This window comes from Tympanuchus pallidicinctus, unplaced genomic scaffold, assembly GCF_026119805.1.
Source record: "Tympanuchus pallidicinctus isolate F22 unplaced genomic scaffold, pur_lepc_1.0 scaffold9, whole genome shotgun sequence".
Lineage (NCBI taxonomy): Eukaryota > Metazoa > Chordata > Aves > Galliformes > Phasianidae > Tympanuchus > Tympanuchus pallidicinctus.
This window is the reverse complement of record NW_026294813.1, coordinates 18,054,071-18,081,017: the sequence shown is the minus strand read 5'-3', so window position 1 is coordinate 18,081,017 and position 26,947 is coordinate 18,054,071. Positions and strand designations below refer to the sequence as shown.

At 37.0% G+C, this 26,947-nt stretch overlaps 1 protein-coding gene across 2 annotated transcripts in view; it reads left to right on the top strand.

Moving 5' to 3' along the window:
* The first annotated feature begins 1,146 nt into the window (after positions 1–1,146).
* The window catches only part of LOC128074650 (uncharacterized), a 298,331-nt gene continuing 272,530 nt past the window's right edge, over positions 1,147–26,947 (top strand). Inside the window, exon 1 of one of the 2 annotated variants that reach the window (XM_052670693.1) lies at positions 1,147–1,194. The gene's annotated coding sequence lies outside the window, so the exon portion shown is untranslated. Of the gene's footprint in view, positions 1,249–26,947 lie in introns of both variants that reach the window. The other variant, XM_052670692.1, reaches the window with a different exon arrangement.

The window sequence follows — 26,947 nt, the reverse complement described above, 5'->3', positions numbered from 1 at the left end:
ACCCCAACCCCAATTCAGGAAGTTGTAGAGTGCAATGAGGTCTCCCCTGAGCCTCCTCCAGACTGAACAATTCCAGCTCCCTCAGCCGCTCTTCATAACACTTGTGCTCCAGACTCCTCACCAGTTTCGTTGTCCTTCTCTGGACATGCTCCAGGGCTTCAACGTCTTTCCTGTAGTGAGGAGCTCAAAACTGAACACAGTACTTGAAGTGCGGCCTCACCAGTGCTGAGTAGAGGGAGATGATCACCTCCCTGCTCCTGCTGGCCACACCATTTCTAATGCAGGCCAGGATGCTGTTGGCCCTTCTGCCCGCCTGGGCATGCTAGATAAATTGTATGTCACAGATAAGATACCTAGGAGTCTAAATTTTCAGTTATGTTCTGTTGAATTTGAGGTTTTTCATTCTTTTTACACCACGTTAAATTCTATCTAAATCTGTGACTTGAGAAGATATTTCATCAATATCTGAGTCTGCTTCTAGCCAGAAAATTTCATAATTTCATGCCTAATTCATGGAACATGAGGACTTCCACATAATATGGGGGAAAAAAAATCATATATTGGTGAAAGACAGATAATTATAGTATAACAGTTGCAGCAGCAGTAAAATGAGCTGCAGTGGCAGTTATGGCAATAATAGTGGTGCTTATAAGACTGGTAGCGCAAGAAAAGGACTGGAATAGTTTTGGTAAGCTTAAGTGCTAGCCCAAAGCAGTCTTAATTATCTTGTATTATATATAAGGGAAGGCATTTCTTTTTCAATAAACAATAAGCATTAGAAGGGATTGTTTCTTACTGTATCAATTTACTCTTTCATTGAAATATCTTACATACTAATTTTAAAACCTAGCCACTGGCGTGAAAAGGAATAAAAAACTCTTTTATAAATACATTAACAGTAAGAGGAGGACAAAGGAGAATATCCACTCTTTGCTGGATGAGGCTGGGAATGTGACCACTGAGGATAAGGAAAAGGCAGAGGTTCTGAATGCCTTCTTTACGTCTGTCTTTAAAAGTCAGACCAGTTATCCTCAGGATACTCCTCTCTCTGACCTGGTAATCTCGGCTGGGGAGCACACTAACCCCCCTGTGATTCTGAAAGAAACAGTCAGAGACCTACTGCTCCAGCTGGACTGTCACAAGTTGATGGGGCCAGATGAGATCCACCCGAGAGTGCTGAGGGAACTGGCGGAGGTGAGAGCCGAGCCGCTTTCCATCATCTGTCAGCGCTCCTTGTTGACTGGTGAGGTTACAGAAGACTGGAGGCTTGCCAATGTGACTCCCATTTATAAGAAAGGTCGTAAGGAGGATCCGGGGAACTACAGGCCTGTTAGCCTGACCTCGGTGCCAGGGAAGGTTATGGAGCAGATTGTCTTGAGGGAGATCATGCGGCATGTGCAGGGTGACCGGGGGATCAGGCCTAGCCAGCATGGGTTCATGAAGGGCAGGTCCTGTTTGACCAACCTGATCTCCTTCTATGATCTAGTGACCCATCTGGTGGATGAGGGAAAGGCTGTTGATGTGGTCTACCTAGACTTGAGCAAAGCCTTTGACACTGTCTCCCACAGCATTCTCCTGCAGAAGCTGGCAGCCAGAGGCTTGGATGGATACACTCTTGGCTGGGTAAGGAGCTGGTTGGAGGGCCGGGCACAGAGAGTGGTGGTGAATGGAGTCAAATCCAGCTGGCGACCGGTTGTGAGTGGTGTTCCCCAGGGGTCGGTGCTGGGGCCTGTCCTCTTCAATATCTTTATTGATGACCTCAATGAGGGCATGGAGTGCACCCTCAGTAAATTCGCAGATGACACCAAATTGGCTGGAAGTGTGGATCTGCCTGGGGGTAGTGAGGCCCTACAGAGGGATCTGGACAGGCTGGAGAGCTGGGCTGAAGCCAATGGGATGAGTTTCAACAAGGCCAAATGCCGGGTCCTGCACTTCGGCCACAACAACCCCAGGCGACGCTACAGGCTTGGGGCGGTGTGGCTGAAGGACTGCGTAGAGGAAATGGACCTGGGGGTATTGATTGATGCTCGGCTCAACATGAGCCGACAGTGTGCCCAGGTGGCCAAGAAGGCCAATGGCATCCTGGCTTGCATCAGAAACAGTGTTGCAAGCAGGAGCAGAGAGGTGATTGTTCCCCTGTATTCAGCACTGGTGAGGCCGCACCTCGAGTACTGTGTCCAGTTTTGGGCCCCTCACTGCAAGAAAGATATTGAGGCCTTGGAACGTGTTCAAAGGAGGGCAACAAAGCTGGTGAGGGGTCTGGAACACAGGGCTTATGAGGAGAGGCTGAAGGAGCTGGGAATGTTCAGCCTGGAGAAGAGGAGGCTCAGGGGAGACCTCATTGCTCTCTATAACTTCCTGAAGGGAGGCTGTAGTGAGCTGGGGGTCGGCCTCTTGTGTCATTAGTGATAGGACCAGGGGGAATGGTTTCAAGCTACGGCAGGGGAGATTCAGGCTGGACATGAGGAAGTATTACTTTTCAGAAAGGGTGGTAGGGCACTGGAATGGACTGCCCAGGGAGGTGGTGGAATCATCGACCCTGGGGGTGTTCAAGGAAAGACTGGATGTTGTGTTGAGGGACATGGTTTAGTAGGAGCTATTGGGAATAGGTGAATGGTTGGACTGGGTGATCTTTTAGGTCTTTTCCAACCTTGATGATTCTATGATTCTATGATTCTATGATTCTAAAAAGGTCAAAATGTTTTAATATGTTTTGTTTTTCTTACTCACCAAACTGTAGCTACTATGACACATTATACTTCTTTGTATCTACAACAAATCTGAACTCTGTCTTCACAAATCTGGTACAATAACCCTGCAATTGAGGTCAGTCCTCTTTATAAAAGATCTAGTTAACAACTGTAAGACGCAACAAATCATGCATTAGAAAACATGGTTTCTCTATACAAACAACAGAAGACATCTTGGTGCACATATTAACAGCAAACATAAATAAAATGGTAGTTTAAATCCATGTGAAAGGAATCCTTGCCTTGTTATTGCAGTCTGTCTGGCTAGCTCTGCAGTGCATATTCTCTCTGAGCCCTCGCTCAAGAGTTATATGATTTTTCTTTGATGAAAGTTTGGCTATGTGCAGCTGACAAGCACCTCTCAGTATTCACACGAAACAAAGGCCTGATTCTGCACTGCACTGTGCAGTTATAATATCAGCTCTTTCAAGCACCTGTTAAAGAATGTTCAAAATCATTAAGCTTAGGTCTCCTCTGCCCCAAAAATTTCATAATTTCCATGCTTGAATATTCTGCTTATTGTCTGATAAAGGCCAGAAGGCTTAGCAGGGACATAGTTATTTATCAGAGCAAGAACTTACATATTTTTACTTTTAACTACATACTCTGTTCTAGCCTCGCACCTGCAGGTGCTCATGATTGTTTAGTTTTTATCATTATTTTAAAATTAATTAAAGAATTTCCTTACACATGCTCACACAAACTCACAAAAGCATATAGCAGGAAACAAGTTCTCAGTGTAAGTGTAAGAGAAAGCCAATAAATCCCATGTGTGTAAACAAAATAGAACTAAAAAATGATTTATTTCAGTAGATCTGCACAATTCAACTCGTGTACATGTTTACATCTCACTGCTTAAAGAGTAAAAGCATGTAATGCACAGAATGTACCATTTCCACATTTTTTTTTTTTTTCCCCTTTCGTGACTGCTATAATTTTTATTTCTCATTTTACCTCTGTAATTAAGACAGGTCTGGTAGGTATTTAAATTAGCCTGGCTTTGATCTCTATCGCACATTCATTTCAAAACTTTTATGAATATTTAATAGAGGTTTTATAATTCATGATGATATGACGAACAGCCTTTTGGCCATTAAGTCAATTGACAGAAAGAGAAAAAAAGAAGGAAAAAGCCTTCTCTTCGGGCAGAAATAATAACGATTCTATTTCTGTTCCTAGATTGGTGATTACACAGTCACCTGTTTTCACATTAAACTTTGATGATAAATTACTCAGCAACCATGATAATATCAGAAATTTTACTGGCCAGAACAAATTGCCGGTAATTGCTTGCATGATAAAGGGAAAGAGCTGTTTCGTAGTCTTTCTGTCCTGCCCCTTAGGGAATTTCTACAACTGCACAATCAAACTGCTTCTGTCCATCCTCATTTCTCTCTTTGTTTCTTTTTATTTCCCCTGCTCTAGCCCTTTTCCTTTCTCCCACTCTCTCTTTCTCCTTTTTTTTTTTTTTTTTTTTTTGTTTCATTTCAAACAGTTTCAAAGGCAACTCTCTCAGTCTTTTACGAATATATTAACATTCCATTAACACTGTCACAGTTTTTGCATGCGTATCAAGAACACAGGCCAAAAAGGCCTGTTAAATTTCAGATAAGCTCGAGTTCAAACAGGTTACTTTATTTTTTCTTTCTGTGTTTATTCAGCTCTCAGTAAATACTTAAAAATATATGCAGGTATGATACTGCTGATTTTCAAGACTAACAAAGGATCTGATTCTGAAGCACGTATTTTCTACAGAATTTTTCACAGGGAAATGGCTATTACTATTATTACCCACATCATCAGTGATAAATCACCACAGTAAATCACCGCTGCTGTTCCTATTACAGTTATTGTTATCATTACTGCAATTTTGTGCTTATTATCATTATATTTTTTCTTATGAATACAAAAACCAGAATCTTCATCAAGATCTGAACTCTCCTTATGGTAGATCTCTTAAAATAACAGAGAGGTAGCATTTCCCCACTGGAAATCACAACAAATAGTTTCAGCCACATTAGGAGAATATATATGTGGTTTTAGGGGTGATTAAATAGTTTGGTACTGCTTCCTTTTGGGAGTTCATGAAGACTCCAGGACTGGAAGCAGGAGATACTTCTGATGGAATGGTGATCTGCTCAGAGCACCATTCAGATTGCAGGATCTGGGTTCAATTTCTGTGGCATTAGTCTTCATCATCAACCAGCAACCAGATGGGTCCCTTTGAGCTTACTTGCCTTGCATGTGAAGCAAGTAGCACAGACAGTATCATTCCATGAATGTGTATCACTGCTTGTGTAGATAATGAAAGGGATTTTTCAGAGGAAGGACAGGCTACAAGACAGAACTATGTCCCTATCCAATAATTTATTTTTTTCCTTGATTATCTGTTAATTTAACCTGAACTTTGAAACTACTTTTAAAAAGGCTCTAAAAAAAGGGATCTTGGCCCAAAAATCTTAATTAAATTTTTAGATATCAGAGAATTATTGTATTATAACTACTCATTTGTTTTAAATGACTCACACAGTCCATGATAAAGGAGTTTTCATGGAATTTTTTTGGCCTGTGATGAGTAGTCACTTCACTGACAGGCATTTTTTTATTGTAAATATTTATATATATTTAATGTGTATAACAGAGAGAATGCAAGGGGGAAAATATATATATATATTGCTGTAACCCAAAATGTATGACTTGATTACTATTAGCTTAGTGGAGTAAAAGGTTAATCATCAATATTTCTGTATTTAGAATTCTTCTTCTTCAAAGGAATCTTCATAGCTTCAACTCTAAATAACAAGGAAAAAAAAATGTTGTCATGCAAACGTGAGCCCATAAACATGAATGCCTTCTTTCTATTGCTTTTGATCTCTAAACACAATGCTGTTCTCTAGCTGGCAAGTACCCAGATGCTTTCTTCTTTACTGCTGGCTGGAATGCCTAATAGGCATAAACTAACTGCAAAAAGGACCCGCATGGATTTTAGCACATTTAGATCTTGAATAATTTAAATAATTTGATTTCAGTGATGTGGGCTTGATTCAAATAAGCAAATGTTTACAGGATTATAGATGTGAAAGGCTATCCATCCAAAATTTCAGACCCAATGATACTGATTTCTTTTGATACTATAAATCTTGATCCTGTAAATCTTTATGTATATACTTATCTTTACACATTTGTATTTTCACATAGAACACAATCTTAGAATCAAATGTAAATCTGACAGTAGATAGCCACAAGGTATAATTCAAATTATCCATCTGTATTATGGTGGGATCAGATTTGCATTCATCATTTTATCATAATATAGTTCAAATAATTCTTAAGAATTCTGTGATGGAGTTTCCACTCATTTGTTTAAAATGAGCCAAAGATAGGAAGGAGTTTATATTGAAATTTAGAAGAACTAAGCTGAATGAGTCTAAGGATGAATTCATATGTCTTCTGTGTAGTACTTCCTTCCATATGCAATGTCTGTATCATAATACAATTATTTTTAATCTTTTTATTGCAAATCAAGTATCCATAATACCAATTTCTTAAAATCTAGAAAATCACTTAATCTACTGATTCTATAGTGCTGTTTTCTGTAGCTAATTGTGCCTGCTTCAATGTACTGATCTCTCTAGCCCATGCAACTACCTGATGAATTTGTTTGAAAAAGTTTAATTGTTGTATGTTTGTGTGTTGCTTTGTTTGTTTAAGTTTAAAAAAAGACATAAGAATTTAAATAAATTCTCCAGTTGGCTTAGCTTGGCTGGAGAAGGATCAGATGCTCAAACACTGTAATAGTCTCAGCATATCCAAGCTCATGAGATCCTATAAGATGAACCTATAGGTGCTGAAGGTGTAGAGTTCTCATAAGGCTATTCTTAGTAGTATTTGAAAGGTCATGGTAATTCTTCATCACAGGAAACATATTCCACTTTTATATTCAGTAGAGAATAAGGAGAATTTGATGACAGACTGACTCCTCAGCCTCACCTCTTTCTCTGGGAAGGTGTTGGAGCAAATAGTCTTGTAAACATCATGAATTTGAACATAGAAGTACCAGGTCTTGCACCTGGAATGAAATAACCCAGAACAGTCTGTGTACCAAACAACTTGGAAGCAGATGTATATATGAAGCACTTAGGATCCGAGTGTACCAGATTGACCATGAGCTATCAACGTGGACTTGCAGGAATGGCCAAGAGTTTCCTTGGCTGCATTACACAGTATTCCCAGTAAGTCAAGTTGGAGAAGTGAAGACTTAGATGAATGAAAAAAGTCTCTCTTACCTGTATGTATGCATGTAATAGAAGTAATTCAGAAGTCAGATTTTCTCAGGTCTACAGAGGGACAGGATTAGAGGCAGTATACGATGAAAAGTGGCTTTTGAGCTATACTGTTTGTCAACATTTCATTATTTCCTAATACCCCTCTTTTCACAAAACTTTTTTTGCACTAGTAGGAAAGGTAAGTGAATGAATTGCTTTGATAAAGTCACTTCAGTTGCTGTAGAACACTTTAGTATCTGTTAGGCATTTACAAATTGTTAAATTTTGTATGATTTCTTTCTGCCTTGGAACTGAATGCATGTTCACTACCTAATTAATCTTATCCATCTTTTTCACCTTCTGTACCCTATTTTTTTAGACACTTTTCCAAATCATTGGTAGTAGTTGCTAAAAGAGATATCTGAGGAAATAGATATTTTTTGTGATATGTTCAAATACCTTAATTATCAAGAAATATTCTAACCACACCAAGAAACTAGTTTTCCAACAAACCCCAAGTCTTTGATTTTCACCTTAGAAACTGTCTGGTTTTGAACATTTTTACATGTTCTGTGGGGATTTCAATTTATTATTATTTCCACTGCTATACCTTTGTGCCAACTGAAATTAAGGTCTACGTGCAAGTATATGGAGGCAAAAAGCCTGACCTTGAGAAAATCTAAATGGTAGAGATTAAAGAAAATGCTTGAGATTAAGCTTTTGGTTTAATACATAAAATTAACGTAAAAATATATGTGCTAAGACAAAAAATATATAATTTGTATATTATTGCTTATGGATTTTTAAGAAACTGTATATAGTCTCTTAATCCGAAGATTAATTTCTTGTATGGAACATTATAAAGAAAGTATCTGGAGATGTAGATGTATTAACCGAATTCTGAACTCTTCATTGACATATAGTGTCAGGCTCCCTCAGCCTGTCTTCATAAGGGAGGTGCTCCAGCCCCCTGATCATCTTTGTGGCTCTCCTCTGGACCCTCTCCAATAATTCTCTGTCTTTCTTGTACTGGGGGCTCCAGACTTGGACACAGTGCTCCAGATGGGGCCTCACAAGAGCAGAGTAGAAGGGGACAATCACATCCCTGTCCCTGCTGGCCAGCCCTCTTCTGATGGAGCCCAGGATATCATTTGCTTTCCAAGCTGCAAGAGCACACTGCTGGCTCATGTTAAGCTTTTCATCCATCAAGACCCCCAGGTCCTTCTCTGCAGGGCTGCTCTCTGAGACTGGCCATTCCAGCCTATATGGATGCCTGGGATTCCTTCGGCCTAAGTGCAAAACTCTGCACTTTGCAGAGCCTCATCAGGTTCACCCGGGCCCACCTTTCAGGCCTGTTGTGGTCCCTCTGAATGGCATCCCTTCCTTCCACCATGTCAACCGCACCACTCAGCTTGTTGTCATCAGCAAACTTACTGAAGGTGCACTCAATTCCATCATCGATGTCATTGATAAAGATGTTAAAGAGCACTGGGTGCAAGACAGACCACTGGAGGTCGCCATTCGTTACCGGCCTCCACCTGACATAGAGCCATTGATGACCACCCTCTGTCTGCGGCCTTTCAACCAGTTTCTTATCTATCAAATCTACATTCCTTCCAATTTGGAGATAAGGATTTGGTGGGGGACCATCTCAAAGGCCTTGCCCAAGTCCAGGTAAATGACATCAGTTGCCTTCCCCTTGTCCACCAATGCTGTCACTGCATCATGAAAGGCCACCAGATTGGTTAAGCATGACCTTCCCCTCATTAAGCTATGCTGGCTGTCTCAGATCACACACTCATTCCTCATGTGATCAAGCATGTCATCCAGGAGGACCTGTTCCATGATCTTCCCAGGCACAGAGGTGAGACTCACCAGCCTGTAGTTCCCTGGGTCATCCTTGCTCCCTTTCTTATAAATGGATGTGACATGACCCTTCCTCCAGTCATCCGGGAGTCTGCATGGTGTTGTTATATTTTCACTAATGTACTGTATGGACATATAAGATAATTTTCACAAAATATGTAAGCTGAAAATCTCACACAAATTAACATCTTTCTCCCAATAATACATTCTCTCTACTTATTTGTAACTTCCTATGACATATACGGGTAATTGAAAAACAAACAAACCAACAGCAAATCAAATCTAACATTATTTTTTTGTAATAGCCTGAAAATGGGGGAATTTTTTTTTTTTTTTTTTTAACTGAAAGATAATGGTTTTTATTTTCACATTTCCTTTGTTTATTTTCTCCTCCCCCATCTTTTTTTTCTGAATGCAATTTGAGCTCTCAAATAAAGAAGTTAAAAACTCGCTCAGCTATTCTAAGATTTTCCATAGTAGATATCACAGTAACAACTGATCACAAGACAACAGGTGATTCAGTGAGCCAAGCAGAGAGATAGCATGGATTCTTGGCAAAGATGGCAGCAGATATTTCAGTTTGCTGTCCTCACCCTGCCTTTCCTTTAAAATTGCACAAGAGAAGTACCAGTTCAGTATTGCAAAGAACGCTACATCTTATCACTTTAAAAAAACACTTTTTTCTTCTTACAAAAGTTCTTTCATTACCAACCCATATTCTGAACTTATTTTGCAAAAATTGATACAGAGTGTATAAGACTCTGCACTACAACATTTGTGTTATTATGTGGAAAAACGGGTCTTCTTGAGACAATGCATATTTTGGCTTGGGCAACATTAACAAATATGTTAACTCTATGTGACAACTGATTAATTTTGATTTAAGGTTATGAATACAAAACAAAGCATGCTGGTATGTAACGTGAATTTTAATGATGTCACAGCACCAGTAAAAGATGAGAAAGATAATCTAATTTGCTTTCTCTGAAAGGTCAGTTCTCTTGAGATGAAATTTCCCCTGAGAGTGTCAATGCCCCTCACTCCTCTTTCTTGTTTTTTCTCTTTCTTTGTAAAGTGAACATTTATATTTAAACAGAAGAATGTGTGGACTCTTTCTTCTTGTTTAGTATTCTTTTCTTTTGGAAAAATAGTGTCAAAGGAAATAAACAAAAGAGGAAAGAAAAAAATCCCAGATCTTCCATTTTTTAAAGCTTAAGTCTGTAAACATTTAAACAACATCTGCTTGCTACTTTTACTAGTTAGGTGTGTGTCTGTTGCACCTGAATATTTAAATATTTAATGGAATTTAGAAATACAGACACAGTCAATTGGAATCAATTTACATTTGCAACTTGAAATATGGCAGTAGAAAATAAAAATCATAATAGGGAATGAATTAACTTCCTGAGGGTTTTTTATTTAGACATGAAATATTTCATTCAAGTAGGTGTGAACCACTGCTGGCAGTGCTAAGCTTCTTCTGATTCCAGTTGGGATGATGTATAGTATACAATACACAATTTTGTAGGAAACACCTGACGCTTCAAAGCCCATGAACTAAAATCATACCCTTTAGTTTTATGCTAATTTGTATACATGCTGCCCAGTGAAATCATTTCTAATTATTCTTTTCATCCACTATTTTGTTTTTTTAACTATTTTTCACCTTTCAAAACAAGTTGCCAAAATCTTGGGCAAAATTTTTACTAATGATTGTGTTCATCAGATATGAAAAATAAGGATGAGAAATGCTGTTTTCTTCAGTATTTTAATTGCCATCTGCTTAGGATAATAAAATTTACCTCAGTCCTGGTTTGAGATATATTCAGACTGTGCTCAAGTTCGGGGTTTTTTTTTTTTTTTTTTCTGTCTTTGAGGAAGCTGTAAAGGTACCTCACTGAGAGAAATCTGTATTATAAATGTGGCAAGAATGATAAGAATAAAGATTGAATCATCTGAATGCAAGTTGATTCGACTTAAATTGCATAAAAGTTAAATATATATGTATATTGGGGTCAATAAACATGGATCTTGATTTCTAAAGGGCAGTTTGTCTTTAATGAAAGCAAAGACAGCTGGACTGAGAAAAACAGTAGCTAGAATGAGCAGCAAATCTTGGGATTTGGGAGGGGAGGGGAGGGGAAGGAGAAGGAGAAGGAGAAGGAGAAGGAGAAGGAGAAGGAGAAGGAGAAGGAGTAGGAGAAAGGGAAAGGGAAAGGGAAAGGGAAAGGGAAAGGGAAAGGAAAAGGAAAAGGAAAAGGAAAAGGAAAAGGAAAAGGAAAAGGAAAAGGAAAAGGAAAAGGAAAAGGAAAAGGAAAAGGAAAAGGAAAAGGAAAAGGAAAAGGAAAAGGAAAAGGAAAAGGAAGTATCTTCCTCTGAATATGAGGGTGAGGGTGTGAAAGTAGTAATGATAGTTAAGTAGGAATGGGCTCAGAAAATGAGTATAATTAACTTGATGACTCTAAGATTAAATAGGGAACCTAAAATACACAGCTGGTAAAAGAAAAGCAAAAAAGAAAAGTAAAATAAACTGAGGCTGGACCCAAGTGTGGAGCAAGGCTCCACATAGGGATCAGGACGATGGAAAGCCTGTCATAAGAGAGGATGTAAGAAAACAAGGTTTGTTTACCCGAGAAAAATGAAGACTTAGAAGGATATGATGGTTGTCTATAGATAAATGAAAGAAGAATTTGCTAAGAAGAGAAATGAACTATTTAAGCTAGAAACGATTTTGGCATGAGTAAATAGGGGAGGTTGGACATGAACAAATTTAAACTGAAAAGAAATGAGGAAGATTAGAAATCATCAGAAGGGCATTCATTTGAGGATGTTGGAGGAAAACAGCATTTTTAGTGAGCAAATCTGCAAATGCATGAATTTAATTGTACTGCATAATGTCTGTACATGTGGAAGACTGACACAGTTTACTTTGCTCCTGGTCTGAATACTCACCTTGTTAAAATGGCAAGTAATGGAAACTGAATAAGCAGAGATTGTGTAAAAAATAACACGCAACTATGTAAAAAGCAGCATTTGCATGAATTAATCAGTTAATTATGGCAACCTATATTATATAGAGATAAAATTCTTGCAGCCCTGATTTTTCAGGGATTTTTCTTCCACTTGATGTTTAAAGAATAAGTTATGTAAATATTTGTGTAAAATAAACAAACAGAACACAATACCATGAACATATATACAGTTCTAATTTCAAAAGTATCTTATGCACTAAATGCATGCCTGTAATGTTTATTTTTGGAAATCTGTTCCACGTATATATTTGTTATTGACTGAGTCATATGTGTTCAAGGATGCATACTGAGATCACTACCTCTTAAAATGCTTCATATCCAAGTTCTTAAATCTTATCTCCATGCACAAGCTGCTTCTCTGAATGCACTAAAATATAAGGAAGTATTTCTGGCAAACCTCTTTCCTGAACTCCATCTTTTTCTTCAGTTATTTCACTAAGATGAAAAAGAACCCATGCAAACACACTAGGGTGCACATAAATACATAAAGATACATGCAGACACTGTTCAAACTGGGAAGAAAAAAAAAAACGCTAAATAGAGGAAAATGTACAAATTTTGATTGAAATGTGACATTAATTGAAATATAATTAAGAAATTCTCCTAAATCCTACCACATTCTATCAGAAACAAACTCCACTCTACTGAGATTTTGGAGAGATACTTTTACTTTTTTCTTTCTTTTTCAATGATCTCGTTACTTCATTATACAGGATTGCTTCTTATACTGCATTTAAGACTCTTCAGAAAACATGGCCAGTTAACATGTGACATACAGCTCCTCCATATGAGAAGGATCTATTGTTCATTTCACAGTGTCAACACAGTGTTTTGAAGGCATAAATTAAATATCAATTGCAGTCTGAGAAGTGCACAGATAAATGTACAGTAAATGTCTTATATACTGCTGCTTAAATACAAAGAATAGCTACCTATGCCCATATACCTATACCTATTCTAACCTAGTAGAGAAAAGAAGAATAATTATGACTATACATATATATCCATATATGTATATAACAAGTAATGCACAAGTTCACCACTCCCAACCAAGGTCCAGCTAGACCACTGACCAGAGGAAAAGAGCAAAATGCGCTCCCACCCCCTTCAAAACTCCTTCCATATGAAGACTTATGCTAAGGAGTATTGCTTTGACTAGTTTAAGTCGGCTGTCCTAATCCTGTTTCCTGCCAGCTCTTTGGGCCCTTTGCTGAAAATGGCCTTGGCTCTGTATGACACTACTTAGCAGCAAATATAAGTATTGGTGAGGTATTAACATTGTTTTTCTCCTAGAACCAGAACACAATACCGTATCAGACACCTTGAAAAAAACGATTGTGTCTCAGTTGAAACTTACATAAGGAGCTGTTATCAAAAATTCTTTGAGTCTCCCTCCGTTTTCAGATATTCTGCCCATCCTTTTTCATTTCATGGATGGAAAGGGTCAGCAAATGGAAAACTGTATCTATTAATGCTCAGTAACTAATACTTTTATTGACTCAGTCATCTCCCACTGCACTGCTGAAGGGAGCTAGTAGTGAGGTAATCTAAGAACTTTTGGATGTGAGACTGAATTTTACTCTACAAATACAAGAGGAAAGAAGAGGATGAGGATAAAACAGTGGAAAGGTGATGAGCTCTAGCGCCTTTGACTCCCTTGTGATTTTTCTCTGTATAAATTACTACACAGCATTCTAAAAATATTACCTTGCCCTTCCAAAACATTTCACAAATCCATATTCATATTCTTCATGGTGGATGGAAAACACAGAACCAGTGGGTTTAATTTGGTAGACAAAGCTCTGACAAACTGCAACATTTGCAATGTTTATTGGTGACTACAAAAAGATTCACTGACAATGTGCCTTCAAATCTTGTACTTCTGAAGTATTAAAGACTGATGTTCAATCTTTCTTGATATGATGGACCTTAGAATTTTTGCTTCCATTTATTTATCTCCTCTTTTCTCATGCTGCTTTGTATGGGTCAGTCTTTTATGACAGGTCTGTACAGACTGAGAATAGCAGAAGATAATTAACTTTAATTGACAGACCAGCTTTAACCAAGTTACGCAATGCAGACTTGGAGATACCGTCCAGAGGGGTTTATAAAAATTTTCAAGACAGTTCATAGACAGGATTTTAAATACTGGTATTCTACCCATAACCGAGGAGCTGGACATTGAATAAAATAGTGAATTTGCATTTGTTCCTTATAAAGCCTGCAAACCAGTGAGGAAAATTAAGTATCTTAGTTCACAGGAGCAGTAAAAATATCTTGACTTTGAAGAAATTGGAGAAGGGGAATGGTTGTATGCTTTTAGCTATGGTTCATCTTAATTTTTTAGGGGAATGGTTAGAAAATGGATCATACTTACTTTTAAGTCAAAGTATTGCATATTCCTAAAGAGTTAAATGTCATTATTTATGCTAGCAGATAATTGTATCCCCCCCAAAATGTTTTTCTGGTGTTGAACTAAGTTAGTACAAAGAGTTAGTGCTCCTAATTTTAAATTTCTTGGTATGCATAAAGCTGAGATATCAGCAATTGTCACAGACTGAAGGGTTATCTGGCCTGAAGCTATGTGAGGATGGCAATAGCAGGCTTGGAGGATTTCGTAACAGACAAGGTCACGGAGGCTGTTGTCTCTCAAAATGTCTTTGTTAAAAGTACTATTAATAAATATATGTATTATTATACATTATTATATATATATATTTATCCCAAGTTCATACAAAGTTAGGACTGCTTAATAAGCCTATATATATATAAATTTCATATTAGAAGCAACAAGAATGCAATTCTATTCTAATTCAATATTAGCAGAAAGTATACTTATGATTAATTACTAATCTACACACATGCATTTATAATTATGCATATGTTCAAAGTGTTTCTAATACAGCGTTCCTCAAAGAAATTTCTGAAGTGGGGCCAATCAATAATGGACAAACTCTCATTTCAAAGGTAGTTAGTCTCACAAAGTCTGGAGTGAGAGAAACTGTTCCAAGTAGAAAGCAAGTCAATTTTAAATCTCAGTAATATAAGGGGGCATAGGACATAGTTCCCTGGAGCAGCCATTAGATGCTGCTAATTTCTGATTTTCACCTGGGATAGCCAACAGATGGTGTTATTTTTTTTCCTCTCAGAACAGTTTTTGCTTTTACCCACCCAATTTTCTATTTGTGTCTATTATGAAACAGACAATAGATATCTCCAAATCTTCCTTTTCCAGGGTGTCTTCCATCTTTTTGATTACTTCCTCACCTCTTCAAAGGAATAATAGTTTGCTCTTGTTTTTGTTTTTCATTTTGTTTTATTCTTATCAGGGTATCTCAGAATGTCTCTTTCACAGGTGCACAGATGCACTTCAAAGATGTCAGCTGATCTTCTCAAGGATGTTTCTTTTTCCTGGGTCAGATTCCCAAGCTGTATCAAGAAGAAATCTTCTATTGGTAATTTTTCCATTATAACAAAGTTGCCTTGTGACTGCTCCCATCAATAACGTGTTCATTTTTTTTTAATCTAGATTTAAATTGGAAGACTTAGACAATGAATTATGAACTTGTTTTCATGTCCTACAGGTGTATTTTTATTTTATCATATTTTTATCTCCATGAATTAAATGGAAGTGGAGATTGGTCTTGTAGATCAAATCACAGTTTTCTTCCAGCTTTCTGTGGGGACAGAACAAGAGATAATGTCTGTAAACTGGAGAATAGGAGGTTCCATACGAATAGGAGAAAGTTGTTCTTTATGGTGAAGGTGATGGAACACTGGAACAGTCTACCTAGGCTGGCTGTGGAGACTCTTTTTTGGGATATATTCAATATCTGTCTGGATACCTACCTGTGCAGCCCTCTGTAGGGGGCCTGCTTTGGCAGGGAAGTTGGACTTGATCTCTGGAAGTCCCTTCCAACCCCTAGAATTCTGTGATGATCGTTTTCACAGAATTGAGACCATAAAATATGCAAATATTTTATCCTATAAATGGTTTTTAGCCAAATTCCCATCCAGTACTTTTAGTAAGTACAATATGAAGGAAAGCTGACAGAGGACTGCTTCATGTCAGAGGTTAAAATTATCCAAATCACTGGCATTCTTATCATAACTTTGTCTTCAAGATTCTAAAGATGATAAAAGCCTTCTAAAACAAAGAGATTTTGTTTCAGATTCTTTAAAAAAATCTCTCTTCTTTTTATCACTTAACAAACCCTTATCCCTTTTATAAACTCCGTTTTATACATGTTCTATATGTAAATAAATTCTGTTTACTGCTGTAGAATAAATATAAATTTATTTAACCGTGCATGTCGGAGAATAATCTAGAATAAAAAGATCTTGATGAAGACACTTTGGACTCACTGGAAATTTTTTTTCCCTCTGAATTCTTTCTGCTAATACAGCACTTGTTCACAAAATAAGTATGAAGAAAGCAATGTTGAATGTGTGGATTGCAGACTGCTTGCTCCTGACTGAGACTACGAGGAGCTGCATCATCATTTCAACCTCCATCCTTCCCACCTGCAGAGTAAAAAATGAAATCTTGTCACGCGTGACAAGGATAGATTCACACCTTTGTCCATGAAAGAAATACAGGAAAAGTAAGGTCGGGATTGAGAAAGAAAGACTTTTCTAATATATTTTAATTCCAGACTTTATGAAGATCTGTAAAAGTAGTACTACTTCCCCTTAAGACACAGATGGCAACAGTGAGCAGCTTATGCTTTTGTCTGATAAAAGAAGTGAAGGCAAGTAAACATCTCTTCATTGGCAGTATCAGAGTTTAGCTTTTGCATTCTGGCAGGGGAAGACAGACCTATGATCAGATCTAAGACTCGGAAATCTTCTGATTATGTACATATATTCATAGGAACATGAGATTAGAGAGAAGTCTCTGTATTGAAGAGTGCTATTAGTGATGAACTGAAGTCTGCCCATTGTTGTGAACTGCTTTTGATGCCCAGCCCTCTTAGCATAAAACAAGATTGTTTTCAAGATTCTTAGCCCATATCACTTTAATTGTACTGCCAACTATTCATGAAATAAGTTAGCTGTTCTGTGACATGGTTCTGTTGGCAGCACAGAATATATCTGTGCTCTGTTTGGAGTTTAACTTTGTCATTCCAGCTTTTAGACCAGTAAGGGTAGCAAATCAAAATGACTGTAGCTTTTTACAGTATTGTGACCCTTGACAGGATAACCAGATTTAATTGGCTCTCTAGATTCATTTACAGATGTAATTTGATTAAAGCTTTATAGATTCTTGGACATGTTCACAGAATTACAGAATCACAGAATTGTAGGGGTTGGAAGGGACCTCCAGAGATCAAGTCCAACCCCTCTGCCAAAGCAGGTTCTCTACACCAAGTAGGTGTCCAGGCAGGTCTTGAGCATCTCCAGAGAAGGAGACTCCACCACCTCCCTGGGCAGCCTGTTCCAGTGCTCCGTCACCCTCACTGTAAAGAAGTTCTTGCGCATGTTTGTGCGGAACTTCCTATGCTGCAGTTTCCAGCCGTTTCCCCTTGTCCTGTCTCCACTCACCACTGAAAACACTCTGGCCTCACCACTCTGCTCCCCTCACCTTAGATACTTATAGACCTGGATCAGGTCTCCTCTCAGTCTTCTTTTCTCAAGGGTAACCGGACCCAGTTCACTCAGCCTTTCTTCATAGGAGAGATGCTCCAGGCCCCTCACCATCTTCATGGCCCTCCGCTGGACTCTTTCCAAGAAATCCCTGTCTTTTTTTGTACTGGGGAGCCCAGAACTGGACGCAGTACTCCAGATGAGGCCTCATCAGGGCAGAGTAGAGGGGGAGGATCACCTCCCTCGATCTGCTGGCCACGCTCTTTTTAATGCACCACAGAATGCCATTGGCCTTTTTGGCCATAAGGGCACATTGCTCGTTCATGGCCAACCTGTCATCCACCAGGACACCCAGGTCCCTCTCTGCAGAGCTCATCCAGCAGTCATCTCCTAACGGTGCATGGAATTATTCCTCCCTAGATGCAAGACTCTACACTTGCTTTTGTTGAACCTCATCTGGTTAATAAATCACTGTGAATTGTAATAAATTGTAATCATAATAAAACGTTGTTAATAAATCCTGAACAATACTTTATTTGCTTCCAGGAATTTCCTAGAAGTATTTTTGTAAACGGAATGGTTCTACAAGATTAATATAAGACTTGCATTTTGATGACTATTCAACTTTCAATAATATGACCTACTAATGTTACCTACCATCAGAGATTATTCTAGTGGAAGGAACTGAACCTTGGTTTTAAAGGTTTGATATTTAGCATAGGCTAATGCTCTGAGATTGGAAATATTATAGAAGAATGAAGTATCTGCTTAACTGTGTAACAGTAAATTTTTATCTGCCTTTTTTTTTCTTTTATAACATCTTCTCATCTGTACTTGATACAGGAGTGTTTTTTTCTATTTTTCATTATTATTTTTCTTAATTTGCTCACACACATAGTATTAGTTGAAGTAATTTATATAGTTTTATTCTGTCTGCAATCTGTGTTATTTCCATGATCTTTATATACATAAAATAATAATACAAATAATAATAATATTTATAATAATAATAATAATAAATAATGATAATACAGGAGTGATTAATTACATAGGAAGAAATTGTAAAAAATGAACAAGAGGGAGGGGAAGGGGGAAGGGCAGGGAAGGCCAGAGAAGGGAAAGGGATGGGGAAGACCATCTTCAGGAGGTATGGATTTTTTACCAAATATATATATATATATGTAGTATGTATTCTGTGTGAGACAGAATATAATTTATTATTTGTTTTCTTTTCTCACCTTGTTTTGTACATAAGTAATTTGTTATGGAATACAAGAATGCTTCCTCTCCCCATGCCCCCATTTTTCTCCCCCTTTTAAAAATCTTTCTTTCAGTTCCTCTTTCCTACTGTGTAGTTACCCATTTTGCTTCATACCACATTAGGGCATGGAGTCTAAACATCCAGCTGGATGTGCCTGGCCTGTGTATGAGAATCCTGCACCACTTTTTCTGTTCACTAACACGCTCTTCTTTGATGCTGCTCCAAAGGAACTTTATCCTTCTGTTCCAGCTGCCATTTCATTAAGCTCTTGATTCATGGGAATTTTCTACAATCATTTATACATCAGAGCTATGATGTAGCCATTAAAACAATGAATGGGGGGAAAACAGGGAGGAAGGAAAAAAAAAAAGGAGGGAGGGAAAGGAGAAAAAGGAGGGAGGGCAGATTTGAAGAGAAAAATGGAAAGGATTACAGTTATTTAAAATATGTAAGGTCAGGTATCACCCTTTTTCTTGCCTTGCCTTGCCTTACTTTGCCGCACTTAGACTACTTTTAATCCCTCCCTCCCTTCTTTCCTCTCTTTTTTCCTTCCTCACTTTCTTCCGTCTTCTCTTTAGCTCTTTCTCTCCTTCCTTTCTGATCCTAGAAAATGTCTATCACAGTCAGTATTTGTAAAATCTTGTACTGGTTATTCAGCACAGTAGTTGTGTTAAACACAATCAGCTGAGCTACAGCACTTTAAATTTAACACTTCAAATTCAAAAACACATTTCGTGTGTGGCCCAATTTTCATTCCCCAGTAATTATCCTGTTCTCTCATTAAGATATTATCTTGAACAAACTCTCATTCACCCTGAATAATTATGTTGGGACTGCACCCAAAGTTCAGAATTAATTCTGGTCAACTTCAGCATTTAATGATAGCCAGCTTCTAAGATGAGAAGTAACGGCTTTAAGTTGTGCCAGGAGATTCAGGTTGGACGTTAGGAAAAATTTCTTCCCAGAAAGAATGGTATGGCGTCAGAACAGGCTGCCCAGAGTCACCATCCATGGAGGTGGTCAACAAATGTAAAGATGTGGCACTAAGAATTTAGAGGGCATGGCGGTGAAAGGATGGTAGTTGGACTGCATGATCCTGGAGGTTTTCTTCAACCGTAATGATTCCATGATTCAGCATGTTAGCTCTCAGGTTCAACTTTAGCCACTAAAAAATGCAGATATATCTAAAGTGACATGTAGTTCATATAAAATCTGATTTTGTGAGAGCTTCTTTCTATCAATGGGCCAGAAAGGAAACTACCCCTGCCTAGCACCTAGCCAAAGCACTTTAGTTAATCGCTTAAAGACAGTTTGGATGAAGCTAGACCAGAGCAGATCCTGCAAGGTCACAAAGCATGATTGTGATAGAGCTGGGATTTGGTTTGCAGGGGTCCTATTCCCAGGCAAATGCTGTTGCAAGACAGTCCTGTCTACTAGTAATTAATTTTCATTTAGAATGCTTCAGCTGAGATAGTGAGATACCAACATTACTTGTCCTGTATAATTATTCATATAACTATGTATAAATATTCAAGAAATAAGCAGCAACCTTTTTTTCATTCCTCCATAGCTGTGTCTCTGAGTGTATACTGAACTGAGAATACACACTATGCTTCTATTCAGCATGCAGCGTTGGCTTTATAGTTTGTTTTGATTTTATAGGACTTATTTTTTCAGTAACGATGAAAACTTTTTTATTATTATTTTATTTTATTATTTTTTTCTATTATTCTACTTTTTTTTATTATTATTATTTTTAAACAGCAGGCACATCTGCCCTATGGATGAATTTATTTCCTCAATCTCATGGTGCAATATTGCATTTCAGTTGTCACTTTTGATTTATCATTACTTTAAACATTAAATCTTCCTTTGCATTTTTATTGTTTCATTAAAAACATTCTGCTCGTCTTTTCATTTATAACCTATATCAAGAGGAAAAAAATAAAAAAGAAAAAGAAAAAGAAGAAGAAGAAGAGAAATAACATCCCAGCTTCTGCTTCTTTGCTTTACCCTCCACTGTCATATTCATGTTGTTACCTTTCAATTTCACCATTTTTTGTCAGGTCAAAACAACCTACTAGCCATATGTGAATAAAATAAATAAATTTGAAACTTATACCTTTTGTTACAAATAGAATTTCTAAAAACATTTATTAAATCTAATAACTTTTGTGTTTAATGAGGCACAGAACATATGTCAGAAGTATGGTGTCCAAAAGGCAGAAGCACTGAATAGTTTATCTGGTAAATGTGTTACACAAGGTTTGACCCTTAAATTGAGCACTGGGAGAGATAAATAGGATAATCAAAAGCACTCTCTTACAGTCACATGAACTTGGAGCCATCTGGTCAAGGCAAAAATAAATCAGTAATGAAACTGGAAATTATCTGCAAAGACTTTTGAGGATTGGTTGAAACATTACTGCACTCTCTTTCATATCAGAGAATAAATAAATAGATAAATAAATATGTATGAACACCAACAAGAAAATTTTTCTTGTAAAGACGATGAAAGTGGCCCTAATTAGCATAAAAACCAAGAAATCAATAATGCTCTTTCTTCTTCTTCTTCTTCTTCTTCTTCTTCTTCTTCTTCTTCTTCTCTCTCATTTTTTTTTTTAATTGAAATGAAAGGTTTTGATCCCACAAGTTGATCTACAATCTCAACAAAATAAAATCCTTTCTAGTTTTATGTTTTTTTTTTTTTTTTTTTTTTTTTTTTTTTTTTTTTTTTTTAATCAGTTTGCAAAGAGACAACTTTTCTTGGTTTAAGTGATAACAAAATACAACTTCTAACAATTTTCTTCCCCCCCTCAGCCTCCCCCGCTCCCCCCCCCCAAAAAAAAAGGTGATTTTGTGGTTAGGAAAAAACAAAAACAACAACAACAAAAACAGCTGGAATTAGATGAATAAATAAACAAGTAAATAAACCCGGAAAAAAATGAAGAAAAGGCATTCAAGGTCAGTAGTGAATGTGTTTTTTTGCTAATATCAGTGGGTAGATTTGAAACTACCCCTTTGAATTCATATGCTCACTAACTTATCAATATTGGTATTTAAACTCCTGCTACACACTGACTCAATTTTGATTACCATCATCACAGATGTTTGGAAACATCAGTAGTTATTAAAACTTGACATCTGATCCTAAACTTTTCGGATTTTCCGAAGCTCAGTGTAGTACTGCTGGAGAGGAAATGTTGTCAAAGCTTGGTAAAGTGTTAAAAGTAGTCAGAAGATCATTTATTTCTAAAAACATGTAAATGAATTATCTTCAATCTTGCTACCTCAAATATTAATAACAATAAATACACAGCAACCTGGAGCTTACAACTTTCACTCCACGTAAGTGCTGTTTCATTGAGCTCCTCTCATCACCAGAATAATATGTTTAAAGCTGCTTTGTTTACACGTGTGTGGTCACTAAAGTGCACACATCTTCAAAAATGGTGTATGTCCTAGTTTCTATTTCTTTCTTGGACCTCCGAGGAGGTTTTGCATTTCTAACGTAACCAATGCTGCTATTGTAGTAATTACTGTTTATAGTGCAGTTTTTTGGAAAGGCCTCAGATTTTTTATGGACTTTAGGATGATGAGGCTTTATCATCCCCTGGATTCTTCTTAGGTATTACATTTATTGGAAGAAAACTATGAAAAAGAAAGTAAAATCTGTTATCACAAAAATAAAATAAAATAAAATAAAATAAAATAAAATAAAATAAAATCATGTATATCTTTCCTTCACATACGTTGTGGCTTAACCCAGCAGGTGGCTCAGCACCACACACCACACAGTCATTTGTTCACTCCCTCCACTTCCCAGTAGGCTGAGAGAGACAATTGGAAAAAATAATAATAATAAATAATAAATAATAAATAATAATAATAATAACTCTTGGGCTAATACAAAACTATTTACTAAGACAGAGAAAAGGAAAAGGATATTAGTTATGCCGACAGGTATCCAGCTAGCCCCTGAGGAGTAAGTGGAAGAGTGAGAAGAACTTTCACTCCCTTCAAGCCTCTTTCCTCTTTCCACATTATGTCATACAGTATGGAATATCCCTTTAACTAGTTCAAATCAGCTGTCCTGATTCTGTTCCCTCCCAGCTCCTTGGGCACCCCACCATCAGGCCTACATTGAAATGCTTGAATGGCCTTGGTTCTGTAAAACACTGCTTACTAACATCTGTAAACAGTGGTGTGTTATTAACATTGGTTTTCTCCTAGAACCAAAGCATAGAATCATATCAGACACTGTGAAGAAAATAATACCATCCCAGCTGAAAGACAGCATATAATGAACACTGGCCTTCTGCTGGAAATCTTAATTCCATTGCTTTGCAAAACTTCAGTCTTTTGCATTAGGATTAGTTATACCTAATACTGTTGTGAATCCTAATGAAAAACATATACTTCTCCCACAAACTGAATTCTCTGGAGAAATCCTGAAAACAACTTTGACAGTGTTTTCTGTGTGACTGATGCATCAGTAGTACAAAAATTCTTTTAAAAGTATCATTTTTCATATGTACGTGTACACAAACGTATGTTCATGCGTGCATATATAGTCCCAGATAAGGAAAGAAAGTGTTTACTGAGGCTAATTTGGAGTTCGCTTTCTGAAAGAGCTTGACTCTTTCATCATGCTGGTTTTGTCTTGATTATCTTTTCTTCTCTTTTTCCCTCCTCCCATTTCCTTTCTTCTTTTGCAATAAAGCATGTGTTTGATCTCTGTGTAAATAAACCAAGCATCAGGAAGTAACTAATGGATCCACCATGGAAGCTTGAAGATAAAGCTGAAAAAATTGCTTACACATTTCATTCACCCAGAGGGTCTTTGCATTTTGCTCTGAAAGGTTATGGAAGTTTAGTTGGTAACAGCCAAATCTTCATAGATTAGAGGTGAAGATTTTCAAAGACACAGAGAAGAGAGAGCTACCCTATTCTCTTTGACTGTCAATGGGGGTTGAATGCCTAATTTCCATTTGTCACTTTGAAATTCGCTCCATAGATTTAAGGCCTGAAGTAATCATTCAACTTGCCATGTTCTGCTGCATGAAACAAGTCAGAGGTTTTTACCTATGTAGAGAACAAAAAACACTGTTGGAACAAAAACTTAGAGTGCTGCTCATACTTAATGCAAAATCTTACAGAATTAGAAAACAAGTATGGTAAATGTACCTTCCTTCTCCATTCTACCCTCTGACCGAGATACTGTAGTCTTTGCCCTATTAGGAGCATTCCCTTTCATTGGTCAGATAACAATATCTCATTGTCCTCATACTTACTTAGTTCACCTTATTTTGAGTCAACTATGTGGAAGGGAGCTGATCCATAAATCTCTATCAGATAGTCCAATTTTTTTTGTTTGTTTGTTTTGTTTTGTTTTTCTTTCTTCTTAGTTCCATTACTATGACACTCTGGATGGATAAAGTGCTAAGAGATACCAAAAAACATAACTGAGGTTTGTAGCCATTGTTCCAGAGGGCAACAAAGGGGGCAAAAAGTGCTTTAAAAAGTTGAGCTCATTTTAAATGAGTAGTACGTATAATGCAGATTACAATTTCTTATCTTTATTATCATCGTGGTATAGAAGTACCATGCACATAGAAAATTTTCTGACTGGACAATTGATTTATGTATCCATCTATATGTCTATCTATCTACTATGACACTGATTGGTTTCACTATGCATACATACTGTTGTTTATTTTTCATGTTAAAATATACTTCTACATTCCAGAATATCTCTGCTTTATTTTAGTACACTCAAAGACATTTTTCTCCTGCCTCATTAGAGAATAATTTCTGAAAAAAATACAAATTTTTAAGACAAAGAGTAATACCTTGTACTCTAAAAATAGGGAAAAGCAAAACAAACTGATTTATGTTAAGGAATACGGGACTTGAAAATATACCCCAGGGTGAAATAAATGTTACAATACACAATAATATCCTGGCTTTGCCTTGATGCGTATTACAGTGATATTATTAATCTCTCTCTATGATTCTGTGGTCCTTAGAGAAGCCTGCCAGGGACAGGCTCCCATAGGCCTTGATACACTCAAAATGAGAAAATTTCTGATCTTGGGACGGGCAGGAAGCAAAATAAAGTATTATGGACAGCTTAAAGTAACCGTCAAAAACTGTACACCTAGAAGAGCAGTGAAGATTTTTAAAACTCCATTCTTACTGATTAAATAACTTATTATACTTTACCCATGAGGCTGCTCTTCAGTCCATCAAAGGTATGAGGGGGAAAAACAAAAAAAAAAAACAAAAAACAAACAAAACCAACCAAACAACAACAACAACAAAAAAAAAAAAAAAAAAAAAAAAAAGAAGTTTTCAAAGACAGAAACATGGCCAAATATCAGGGTAGTTGTTGGTATAATTGTCTCATCTAATATTAGCTAATGAGTTCTGCAGTTCTGCAAGTGAACGTAAATGTATGGGACTGGAGAATGATAAAGGAAAAGGAAAAAGGGAAGAGAGGGAGCTATGTTATAAGAAGGAAGGACTTTCATGGGAGCAATATGTCTTACAATCTAATTGCTCTGTGTTTTATAGAACTTGATCATTAGGGTATCCTGCTTATGGTACCACAGAGATATAATGGTGAAATAAAGCAAGAGGCTATTAAACAGAAAGTTTAAATATAGCTACAGGGACACATACTTCACGACAACTTGACAGATGTCTTGGAGTGATCACTGATTCCTTCATCACTAATTACAAAATCATTTGTCTTAAAGAAAGGACCAAAGAGAAGTAATTATGAAAAACATGATTCTTAGGGGATAAAAAAGATAACATCAGTTTAAAACATAGAAGGGATCATAACCATTTAGAATCATTATTAGTTTGCTTGAGCCAATGACAGCTTGGTTTTCAAAACCATAGGAAAGAGAGCTTCCTATACTGAAGAGAAGAAAACATTCAATTTCTTGTTATGCTAAACTTATCCTCAGACTCCAGAGATTTCTTTGATGAACAGTTCATTAAAATTTCCAACCGCAGATGAATTTGAGCTAAAATACACAAATGCTTTAATTATACATTCCTTTGTAATTACACTAATGACTTGTAATGTGTTTATGTTAGTTTAGAGTTTAATTTCTTCTCTCAGATTAGGTGGTTGACTTAAGGATTGTTCTTTTCAGTAAAATACTATGATTCATCAATGTTTGATCATGAGTTAATCCAAAAATATTAAAGCATTGCAATCCTTGGAGGAATAGTAATGCACACACACATACAAGCACAACTGTATTTTATTTTCCTTTGCTTAATAACAATTAAACCTTTACAACATTTCAAAGGAAGACATGAATGTCAGGAGGTAGAATCAACGTACAGCAGCATTCAAAGATCTGCTGCTGTTGAGACTGCAGTTGGGAGAAGCATAGGGATGCAAAAGAGCAGAATATGGGTGAAATTAGCTTCATTAGATGACTGGTTCTCAAAAGGGGACTCAACAGATTTGGAAAATCTGTTCACCTCTTCCTTTGTTCTGAAGAACTTAGTCATAGTTTCTTAATTACAGAATCATAGAATCATGCAATCATTTAAGCTGGAAAGGACTTTTAGAAGTCATCCAATCCTACTTACCTACAGTGAGCAGAGGCATCTACAATCGATCAGAGTGCTCAAATACCTGTCCAAACTGACATTAGTCTCTATATCACTTGCTTAGTGAAAGAATCAAGTGTAGGTATGAATCTAAGTGCTTGTAGTACCTGGCTGTAGCATAGCTGCATGTTATGCCAAGAGGTGCAACTTAGGAGTTTAATGTTAAGTCTTTATTTAGTATAATGTGCAGTCTTCATTTAGTCATTTAGTCATTAGTAATACATAGCAACTTCAGAGAATGATTCTCATCCATTTGAGATTTTTGTAAAAGACTGGAGTAATCTGTAACAGACATGCATTTTATCTCTTGCGACTGTACAAGCTGACAAAATGATTTGTTTAAACAGTATATGCTCACATATGGACGACTAGGTGTAGGTAATTCAAATCCTAGCTCCAGAATAATTTGTGAAATGAAATGCCATTAAATGGGGCTAAAATATATTTTAGTATACCAGAGATGAAGGATATTTAACAAATCATAGAATCATAGGATTATGGAATAGCTTGGGTTGGAAGGGATATTAAAGATCATCTAGTTCCAGTTCA